Genomic DNA, 11446 nt, shown 5'->3' with positions numbered 1-11446 from the left:
ACCTAATGGGAGACCTCCTGACGACGGCTGTTAGGAGCTAAATTCTGCCCAAACACTGAGTTTAGTACACAATCTGATTGAATGTTGGAGACTGTGAGTATGCATTTGTGTGTTTTGACCTTGTGCATAGTGTGTATGTGTAGGGGAATGTGTCTCTGCACATACGTGTGTATGTGTGTGTGTGTGTGTGTGTGTGTGTGTGTGTGTGTGTGTGTGTGTGTGTGTGTGTGTAAGAGTTGTACCCAGGTGCACTGCCTGAAGGTTGGTGGGGTGGGAGGAGTGTGTGTGTGTGTGTGTGTGTGTTTGAAGGGATGACAGGGCGTGTCAGGGGGATTCTTCTCTCAAAATCTCAGAACACAAAATAAGGTCAAATTCAAAATATCGTGTTACGGGGGGGGAAAAGGGAGAAAGAAAGAGCTGGAAGGTAATTTTATGTAAATTATGATCCTCCACTGAATTACAAATTAAATTAAATTAAAACTGGAAATTTCAATTAAAATTCTCTTCGCTATACTGACTTAAGGTTTTGTTGAAGTGATGGACATACAATACTTCATAAAGACTCTGTGTTAATTGGAGTAGCTCTGTCCTCAGGAAAAATATTCATTTTGTATTTACTTACTGCAATTTTTGGCACAGATGCAATACGAATCAAAAATTAAACACTGTTTTTCTCAATACGAGTATAAAACCCTGTGTGGGTCTGACTCTAGTTAAACTTTAAGTTTATACAGAGCTACACATCAAGGATTAAAGAAACATTTTGTGAACCCTTGCTTTCAAGACATGGCTTTGCTTTTTGCTGATCTTTATTTTAGTTTTTATGATTAAAAAACCAAACAACTGTATGATGGCAGAGAGGTAGAGAGGATCATTTGACACTATTCAAATGAAACAAAGTGAGTGAGACAGAGACAAAGAGACACAAAGTAGTGAGACACCTGCAAGGCCCCTTTAACGCCTCCTCCGTTATTCCGTTTAGCCCTCTGGTGATTGGGCGTGTGTGTGTGGGTGTGAGTAGGAGCTTGTAAAATAATGGGAGACCAGACACACGCACACACACACACACACACACACACACACACACACACACACACACACACACACACACACACACACACACACACACACAAGCAGACGCAATGGTGTCTGGAAATATAATATAAGCAGAATAAATCATGTGTGCAAATATTTGATGGTTCCATCTGAATAAGCTATCAATAGGAACTGTGTGTGTCGTGTGGACATGTATGGGTCTTGTTTATTGAGGATATTTGAATTGCAGCCCTCAGCTTATGGTTTTCCTTCTTATAAAACAGAAAATAGTCTTTTAAAATTTTGAATATTTTAAGAAACCTGAGGGAGATGAAAGGAGGGAGTTTTAGAGTTAGCTTGTCATTGCAGCTGAAATAAATAATAATAAGTAATAATACGTGAGGTGGAACATTTGCAAATTAAGCATGTTTTGTAAAAAAAATACATGAAATAAAACGAAATCTGCTGTTCACCCCAGCTGCTAAACTCTCATCTGGCCCAGATTTTACTTCTTGATAAAACACACATTACAAATCTGTTTCAATTAATTAGACCTTCTTATTATCATATTGCACCAATGCTTCATGCTAATAAATGGTCGGTCATCAATGCTAATTTCTGTGGGTTTTTTTTTAAACGGAATTAAATGAGAAAATCTGACGTGAAAATTAGTCCTGATGGATGACGTCTTTTGAACTTTGATCACAGAGCCATGTGCTACTTTAATCAAACCGGGCTGCTTTCTCCCATGACATAAACACCAAACACAGTTCAGTTCTGTGGTAAATAAAATCTGATTTCATGACATGGGGTCCCACACTGTTCCTGCTGGCCAGTTATTTGTATAGATTTCATTCCTGCCTTTCCATATTTTGATTTAGTTTTTTATTTTCTGTATCCCAATGCATTTTTTATGATGCAAATATTAATTTAAAAACATTCTAAGATTTTTTCATCTTAAGAGGGAACAATGACCTATATTATACAACTACCTTCATTTCCACGGTTGTTTCAGGACATTTCTAGCTCTAACAGCCAGATTGTTGTTGACTGAGTTTTGCATGCTGCACCGCACCCTTCACCTGGTCTGGGTGGGCCTGTCTGCAGGGTGCCAAGCAGGGTGTCTGTGGCCAGTGATGTGAATTGACATGCTGTTTAAAAATGGATCGGTCTAAATTATTCAGTCTGTTATTTTAGTGTCAGCATTCGGCAATGATGTCTGGTTGTCACGGAAACATAGTACCATGATCCAGAGTCCACAGCTGAGTCCCCAGAAGAAAAGAGAGAAAGAGATGCAGTGCACCAGCCTGATCATTCACACTGAAAAGGAGATGAAAATAAATACTGTCACAACATGTCAAAATGTGTGTGAAAAAGAAAATAGAAAAAAGTTCTTCCTAAGGATAGAGAGACTATTTTTATTTGCCCACTAGACATAACACAGGGGCTACGGAAATGATAATGGTATGTGTATACTGCCAGTATAGCGTGCAGGTCATAGACTGTATAGAGGTGGTGTAGATGAAATACAATACTTTTCTGAAACTGATGAATACATGCAGGCGGTTCTCTAGCTCTGTCTTTCTCTCTCTGTCTGTCTTTCACATTCAAACACACACACACACACACACGCAGGATGGGTCGCGGCTGTGTCGCAGGCTGTGTCGGCCAGGCTTTATGGATCTCCAGCGAGACATGAACACATGGAACAGTCATCTAGCTTCCAACTGCTGGTGTGGAGTTTCTCCCCATCTCCCACTGAGGTCCTCTGTGTGATGAGAGGGTGCATCTGGGGGCTGGCACTTCACTCACTGGACACTGCAAAGAAAAACCTCTATTCATTGTCAGTAAGCTCTCCATGTGCATTTGTCTGCATGCCTGAAAATCTAGGCTTTGTGTGTGTACAGTAAACATTTCTTTGTGAGCGATCAAGCTGTCTAGGCAGAGAAACGTCTGCGGGAACAGCTGGGGAATCAGACAGGGATTCTCTCTTTCACCTAAACACTGGGATTTATACACTGACCAAAGCCCAGACACACAGCGCTCCTGTGCCAAGACGAACATGCATATGCATGCAATCATGCACATGTACACAAAGGACTCTTCCACTTGCACAGATTGCATCATACATTTCAGGTCATTTCATCATCTGTTAGTCATTTTTCATCCTTAGTGTTTCAACTTACTGTTAACAAACAACGATAATACACTCCTTGATTTATTCAGAAAGAGAAAGAGAGAAGAAGACAGAAAGAGAGTCTCTTGTGTACAAAATGGTTCCTGTTCAAGCAGCTTACTTTTGATATAATATGCTTCCTACTGTTTCACTTCATTACACACTGGCTCAGCAGCATTTTAAGCCCTATTTAACCAGACAAATTGAAAAACGTAGCACTTATTATTTCTTCCAGGATCAGGATCACACATATTGTATACATTCACACAGGTATTTGTCTAGTTACACTATTGTACATGTTGAGATGCCTGCATAAACTGTCACAGGGTAGATTGTTTCTTAAGTGTTGTACAGCACTTGAAAGCTAGGCTGCTGTGTTTACAGTGCCCCAACACTGTAGAAAACTGAGTTCCTCCAGTCACATTTACACAAAATAAAATATTCCCTCATCACTTAAGATGCTGTGTGCCACGGAGCACGGGACATAATGCCAGTCGGGATATGTTAATTCCCGCAGCAGCCATTTGGAAACACGCAGCATGCTGTCTTCACAGTGTGACTCCAAATCCCACCATCCCTATCGTACTTTCATTCCTACCTGTCAGCAGATGAGAGCTCTATACACCTGCGGCCACCTATGTTGGTGTGTGTATGTTTGTGTATGTTTGTGTGTACCCACCAAGGAGCATGCTGTGCAAGCATATTCACAGCCAGCATTTCTGACAAGCCTAATGAATCTCCAGAGAACTGCTACCTGCCAGCTCTCTCTTGTTCTGTCTTGTTTTATTGTTCTCTCACTCTGTTTTTGCCTTCTTGATTTCTCCCCCCCTCGCTGTTTGTCTGCCTCTGTCTCAGTGCGCTCAGTGCGGTGGGTTTTCACCTCCATCAGCTAACAAGCCTTTATCTGTTCTGGATATAGTACACACCTTACATATACACATTAACTCCCACGACACAAATGGTCCAAGGGAGACATTGCTGTTATTCATGATGTGGATTAGATGAACTTCTCTGACAACAGTGCCGTCTGATGCTTTGTTTCTCCAACTTCAGGTGTGTGTGAGAAGGAACCTTCTTCCAGCGAGGAGGCTTTAATTATACTTACCCATGCTGTATTAGTCATGCCTCAGCTCAGTTTGTCTATCCAAGATCCATTACCTATGCCTGAGGAGGCCTTGTTAGTTCACAATTGAGTGCTAATTACACAACATTATGATACATAGGCCTCATCTTGCTGTAATCACAGTAATTAGGGAAATAAAGTTGGTCTACATGAGCAGGGAGGCAGAAGAACCACGACTGTGGAGAACAAAAGATTCACTCGGTCTAGCATCCACCTTAAACGTCCTTCAAAATACACATGCATTCATGTGCACAAACACACTCACATACATATATATCTCACATGTCAGTTAAAAAGTTGTGACTGCATCACTGATCTGTTGCCTCGCATGAACCGAGGGGGAGCGTGCACACACAGTGCATGAGTAATGAAACGCTTCACACTCATTTGGCTTTTGCACTTCAAATGAGATTGGCACGGCGCAGCGTCTAAAACACAACCATTAGATCTATAATGACTCCACAGCCTACTCCCCGTGGACTAACTACACACACACACATACACACACACACACACACACACATACACACACACACCCAGCCCCCCAAATAGTCTATGTATTATGCATTCCACCCATCTGCCACTCTGTGAGCACTCTATCCCAAGGGGAAGAGAGGGAAGGAGAGGGGGAGGAGAAGAGAGGGAGGCACTCACAGCTGGATGTAGGAGAGAGAGAGGGGTTGTGAGCTCACTCTCTCTCTGTCAATAGGTGTTTCTATCCACCTGTTTTATGCACATTTTGAATGTGCGCATAAAAGAACCTGAAAAAAACCCTCAAAACATCACAAAAAAGTTTGTACGTGTAGCTGAGTTGGAGAAGTTAGTAAAATCGATAAAAGCAAAATGCGACAAAGTGCAATTGAAACAGACAAATTAATCATGAGGTATATGAAGCATAGTGGCTTAGATGTCCTCTGAAGCTCCCGCTCCACTGAAGCGATGAAAAATGGCTGCACACAAAAATCAGTTTGGAGCGATGAGGAGGCTGTAACGTTCCTCAAAAATACATGAAACAAACATAAATGCCTAATTTCCAACACATTTTCTGCAACTGTTTCCCATACCGTTTGGGGTTTGACTGTCTCTTTTAATTACAGCACCTTTTTCTTCTGCAATGGTGTAGCCTAATGGCACCTGACTGGAAGATTAGTGCTAGCCTACCTACTGATCCAACTCCTAATATTCAATAACAGTTTGGGGTTCAAAACACACATTCATTCACATTTTGTTTTGACAATTACAGTTACAATTTGTGCATTTGAATGTTAACCTGGATATAATCTCTCTCTCTCTCTCTCTCTCTCTCTCTCTCTCTCTCTCTCTCTCTCTCACCATCTGTATACCTGTCAGGTTGTGGGCTGCTGGAATGTGAGAGGCTCACCTGTGTTTGGGCTTCCTCCTCACAGACAGGTATGAGCATATGGCTCTGGAGTGTGAGTGATTTATAGATGCCCATACCTTTTCTGTGTGTGTGTGTGTGTGTGTGTGTGTGTGTGTGTGTGTGTGTGTGTGTGTGTGTGTGTGTGAGTATACATGTGTTCGCGTCTGTGGAAAATGCAGCACATTAACAAAGTAACCTGCTTGTGTGTGTGAGAGAGAGAGAGAAAAAGAGAAAGGGAGATGTGTGTGTAATGTAATCAAAGTACATGCATAGAAAGCCGACTAGATTAACAATTATCAGGATCATCTGACCATGTAGAAAATGTCCCAGATTTTGGAAGTTATGCACTCATGTACACACAAAGAGACGCCTCTTATCCCAGAAGGAACGTTGATAGAATCACAAGGCTTTTGCTTATTTAACTCGATGTTAACTGGCAAATTGACTGACAAAACAAGGTTCACTGCAGAGCAGGCTGGAGGCAAAAAGGGAGCCCTTTTAATAGCGCGTCTTTGTCTCACAGCTGCCAAACATTCACCCTGACCCAAACCAAACTGCAACCCCATGATCCTCATCTGCCCTATTACATCCTTCAGCTGGTTCCTACTTACTGCTCTATGTGTGTGTGTGTGTGTGTGTGTGTGTGTGTGTGTGTGTGTGTGTGTGTGTTTGCGGAGAAAACAGAGGCTTCGTTGTCACCACCGTCTGATGCAGCTGTGTGTGCTTCAGATGTTTTTACACAAAGGATGAAATGATAGATGAGGAAAATAAAAGGAAGAAGGGGAGGAATATGGTAAAGACAAAGATGATGAAGAGATGATAGAAAAATAATGTTCAATCTGTTTTTCAATTTCTTAAATGGGTCGTGTTTAATTATTTCAGATATCTTCACACTTGACTCCCTTTGTGGCAAATAATCCACTTTACAATAGGCTACCTGTATGTGCCCCCCCCCCCCCCCCCCCCCAGGAATTATACCTTTACCTTTTCCAGCTAAAAGAGGAAAGTGTCCCTGACATTCATATCCTTTTCTCAAGTAAAAGTAGTAATACCACAATGTAAAAATATTAATTTACGAGTAAAAGTGTTACTTAGAATAGAATAGAAAGTCTGTATTGTCATTGCACAGAATACAACGAAATTAGGATAATTAGGACACAAATTATTTAAATCTTATTTAGACAGGTTAGTACCTAATAAACTGGTGACTGAGTGTATATTATTAAGCTGTTTAATCCATAGCAATGCATCATATTTTATAAAATCATCATAGGTTTTGTCTGTAATCTATTCTGTGAGGTAACCAGTGATTATAGCTGTCAAATAAATGTAGGGGAGTAAAAAGTACATCCCTACAACAGGAAGTTGAAAGTAGCATACATTCTTTTACAAGTACCTCAAAAAGGACAGTACGTGGAGCAGTTGCTTTCTTCTATGTATGCAAAACAAGCAGTGGAGATAAGAGGAGGAAGGAGAGGAGCACGATTAGAGAGAAGAGAGGAAGGACAGAAAGCACTATCATGATTATGTGTTCTATTTTCTCTCCTCTGTTTCTATTTTTAACTGGAGTGTCATGATAGTATTTTGGCTTTACGTCAGTACCAGTCAATCAATGCACATCAGCGGGCTGGTCTGGGGAAAAAGAGAGTGGGGCTGAGAGTGTAAGAAGAGAAGGATCAATGTGATAATCTCCCTCTCTGGAATCCTCTCCCACTGATCTGAGCTCTCTGATGACGCTACGTTTCTCTTCAGCATTTCAAAAGATAAACTGACCCTGAGATGAGCGCTCTCGCTTTCCCACTCTGACACGACGCACCTGAAACCAGCCTCACTCTCCTCTCTTTGTAACAGTGAAATGAATGTGCAGACACAGGAGGTCTGATAAGGCCAACTCAAGTGAAACACAACATGAGTTTGGCGGGGAGTGAAACAGCTATCAAACAGGCTATTATGGGATTGGGTTTCCGCTCACATTACCAGAGGCTTTGATTCCTGGATCTTATCTTTTATGTTATCGTCTCACATCAGGAATATAAACACACACACACACACACACACACACACACACACCTGCAGTCCCTGCTGACCTTTACCACCCATCTGTGAGTCAGGAATGGAGTGTGTGGGATTTTTGTGTGTGTGTGTTGTGGTGGCTGGCACTGAGAAGGAGTGAGGGAGAAGAACTGGATATAGTATGTGTGCAGTGGTGGAATGTAACTATGTACTCAAGATTATTGAACTTTGACTTTATTTTTAATAGCTGTAGTTACTAGTTACTTTACCAATTCCATTTTTCATACAAAATACGATCCCATTTGAAATACGATGCATTTGTTCCCTGCAAAAAATGTCTTTCTTATCAAGTCATTTGACTTATTTTATGTGAAAAAAATCTACCAGTGCCAGTTTTAATGCACATTAATTTGTTTCAAGTTTTAAAAGTTTCACATTGTAGTACTCCAATGCACTTGAATTGTTTCAAAACAACAATTACACTTCTTTTGAAATAAAGGTTTTGTTTTTTCTCTTAATCTTACAAATTACATGAATAATGATAATCCAATAATATAAGCCATGTATAATACTATGACATTGACCATTCTACAGTAATTTTACTTTAGAGAATTTAAGTAATTTTTATTACTCAATTATTAATAGTTATTTTCTTTTACCTAAACATAGTGTTGATGCATTACTTTTATATGTCCCATGTATTTTAACAGTGTAGTGTTACTGCAGTAGTAGTACAGTGAGAGAGAGAGAGACAGATAAGATTTATTGCAACATCTTACCTTTCCTATAAACACAGCCTTCGACGTGTTTGCAACAATGCAAAACTCTCAACACTTACACAGTCTGGCACACACACTCACACATGCATACACAGGTGTGCATAGAGTTGCGAGGGCCATTTGTTGAATGACGGGCTGTTCGGAGTTGGGGTGAGGGGCAGGTGGAGAGAGGTAGAAGTGGAGAAGGGAGGCAGAGGTGTTAAGGTGAAGACAAGCTGGATGTTCAGAGACAGACTGTCTTTGTGCCTGAGGCGCAGCGTGTGAATGCATGTGTGACTAGCAGAACAGCAATGTAAAGTGTGTGTGTGTGTGTGTGTGTGTGTGTGTGTGTGTGTGTGTGTGTGTGTGTGTGTGTGTAAGGGGGTGCTCCCAGGTCTCAGCTGTGGTGTAATTGATTACATGAATTAGTATGAAATATAGAATTAAACTCCATGAATAGGGTCATCTGTTATCAAGGTTCATGTGTGTCTTTGTGGGCGGATGTGTGATTAGAATGAAATATGAAATTAGCCATGATGAATAGCACCATATGCACACATGTAATTGAATTAACTAATCTGTGTTCGGGGTGTAGGCATAAATGAAATGTTCACCTAGTGTGCTTCATCCTGTAGAGAGGTGGCAAGTCGGTCAGAGTGGCAGTTTTAACTGTCAAAACTCTGCTTGCTTAATTCCTGTCCCAATATTTGGACTAGATATACAGCCGGGTGGCAAATTAATGGAAAAACAAACTCATTTGGGGTTTTGATGATGGTGGTGCAGGCACTGTTCAACACATTGGTCCAAAATCTGTCATACTGTAGGTGTTTTATTATGTTGAAATCTGGTGACTGTAAAACCTTGATCATATGATTGATATCGTTTGACAATAGTTATCAACAGTGGTGGAAAAACTCACTGTTTGTCAAAAATTCCCTCTCTTGTCAAAAGTTATGTTGGCTTTTATTTGATAGTGGACAAATACACATTTATACACTATAATACAACATCTGACAAGATTTTCTGACTCACTGACACACACACACACACACACACACACACACACACACACACACACACACACACACACACACACACACACACTCACACTCACACTCACACACACACATGCAGACATCCTTATTGCTTGGTGAGAGGCTTCTGGCACAAACAGGAAGCTAATATAATCTAATATCAGATTTTGTTTGAGTTGCACACATCATCTCCTCTGGCCGCACTTACTGTCATATCCTTATGAGATTTATAATGACTGTGTGTGTTTATTTTACTGACACAATCAGTGGGGAACGAGAGGCCGTGACCAAACAGTGGAGTGCAGTGGGTGTACGTACTGTAGTTGAGTCATGTTAGAGTGAAACTATCCGGCTATGACACACGGCACATAAAATATCAGCCACAGTGAAGCTCTGTTTGCTGCATAGCACACGCACACACGCACACACACACACACACACACGCACATATGTACAAACTGTACATATGGCACAGTCAGGCAGAATGCAGCAGAGGAATACAGCTCTGCACAGACACATGCACACCTTCAACACACCTACTCTCTTGACAGAATACAAACTGAGCAGTTAAAAAACAAACATGTTGAAGATATGCACACTAAACATGATCTAGAACTGTAGATACCTCGGTGCTTTCTTTGAAGCCTATCCAACTCCATAATCTTTAGTTGAAAAAGGAGTTTGGATCAGGTTCAAAATATTTGCAATACAAATTTTTAAACGCATTTCCACCGCCTCCACAAAGAGCGTGTGTAGTTATTCATTTATGAATTACAGCTGTAGGGGGAGGAAACAATAGTGATAACAAAGGTAGGCTCCTTTGCACTGTCTATGCAGTGTCCTCTCATTATTGCCTTGGGGTGTTTACATATAGTCTCACATTGTACCTTCTGCAGTTTTGTTCTTTTGACTGTACAGATTTATGACTGTTACAGTTTCGACAGTTTTGTTATGTCTGAACTGCTTCATATCACAGAGGTGCTCCCTTCACATTGTGTTCTGTTCTCTATTGTGAGCTTTTTGCCAATAACGTAAGCAGAAATGCAAACTTATCTTAAAAAATCCACAGAGGGAAGGCTGGTGCACATCTCCTTCCAACTACAACAAAGTTATTTGGAATGAAGTTAAAAATGTGAGGTTTAAGTCTTAAAGGGTTTCATGAGAAAACATAAAACAAGCAATCAGACATGGAGCCACTCTGTAGTGTATATTACCCACCATATAATAACATCTCTCCCAAGTATTTACAGCTCATTTGGTCAGTGCACATGATCAAATAAAAAAGATGAAATAGATTAAAACCATAGCAGTGTGGAAAACGTCCTGCATTCAAAGGCATTAAAAGTTGCAAGTCATCATTAACTCTTCACAGAATGGTATTATTTTGTTTTTAGTGTGATAATTTCAAGATCAAAATGTGCATGCATAGCATCCCAAATAATTAGAAAAAGGTGTTTCATTTATACCTAAATAACAAACAAATGTATACATGAAAACCGATTTATGACATTGTGTGTGTTATTTATCTCTCTGGGAATGTTTAGGTCATAACTAGCATAACCTATTACAGCTTGTAAAACTAATTTGCTTAGTTTCCTTTTGTTCCTTTTGTTAGTGGAGGGTTTACTATTATTATATTATAGGAATATTATTATTATTGTTATTAGCCTATTATTACTATTTAGTCTAGTAGCCAACTAGGTGAACCTGAAATGTTGAGTACACCAAAGTTTTATTGCAGAAATGTGAAGTATGGGTCCCTAGTATACATAAACTGCTGGATGCTAATTTGCATAAATTGCAATTAGCATAATTAGTATTATTAGCTTAATCGTCCATTTTGACCACATATTTTGCATTTTCAGATTTCAAAGAGATAATCTTATTACATATTTTTATTTATTTAGGCAAATTTTGATTATTTTC

The sequence above is a fragment of the Sander vitreus genome, chromosome 5 (assembly GCF_031162955.1).
Source record: "Sander vitreus isolate 19-12246 chromosome 5, sanVit1, whole genome shotgun sequence".
NCBI lineage: Eukaryota > Metazoa > Chordata > Actinopteri > Perciformes > Percidae > Sander > Sander vitreus.
This window is presented reverse-complemented; position numbering follows the sequence as displayed.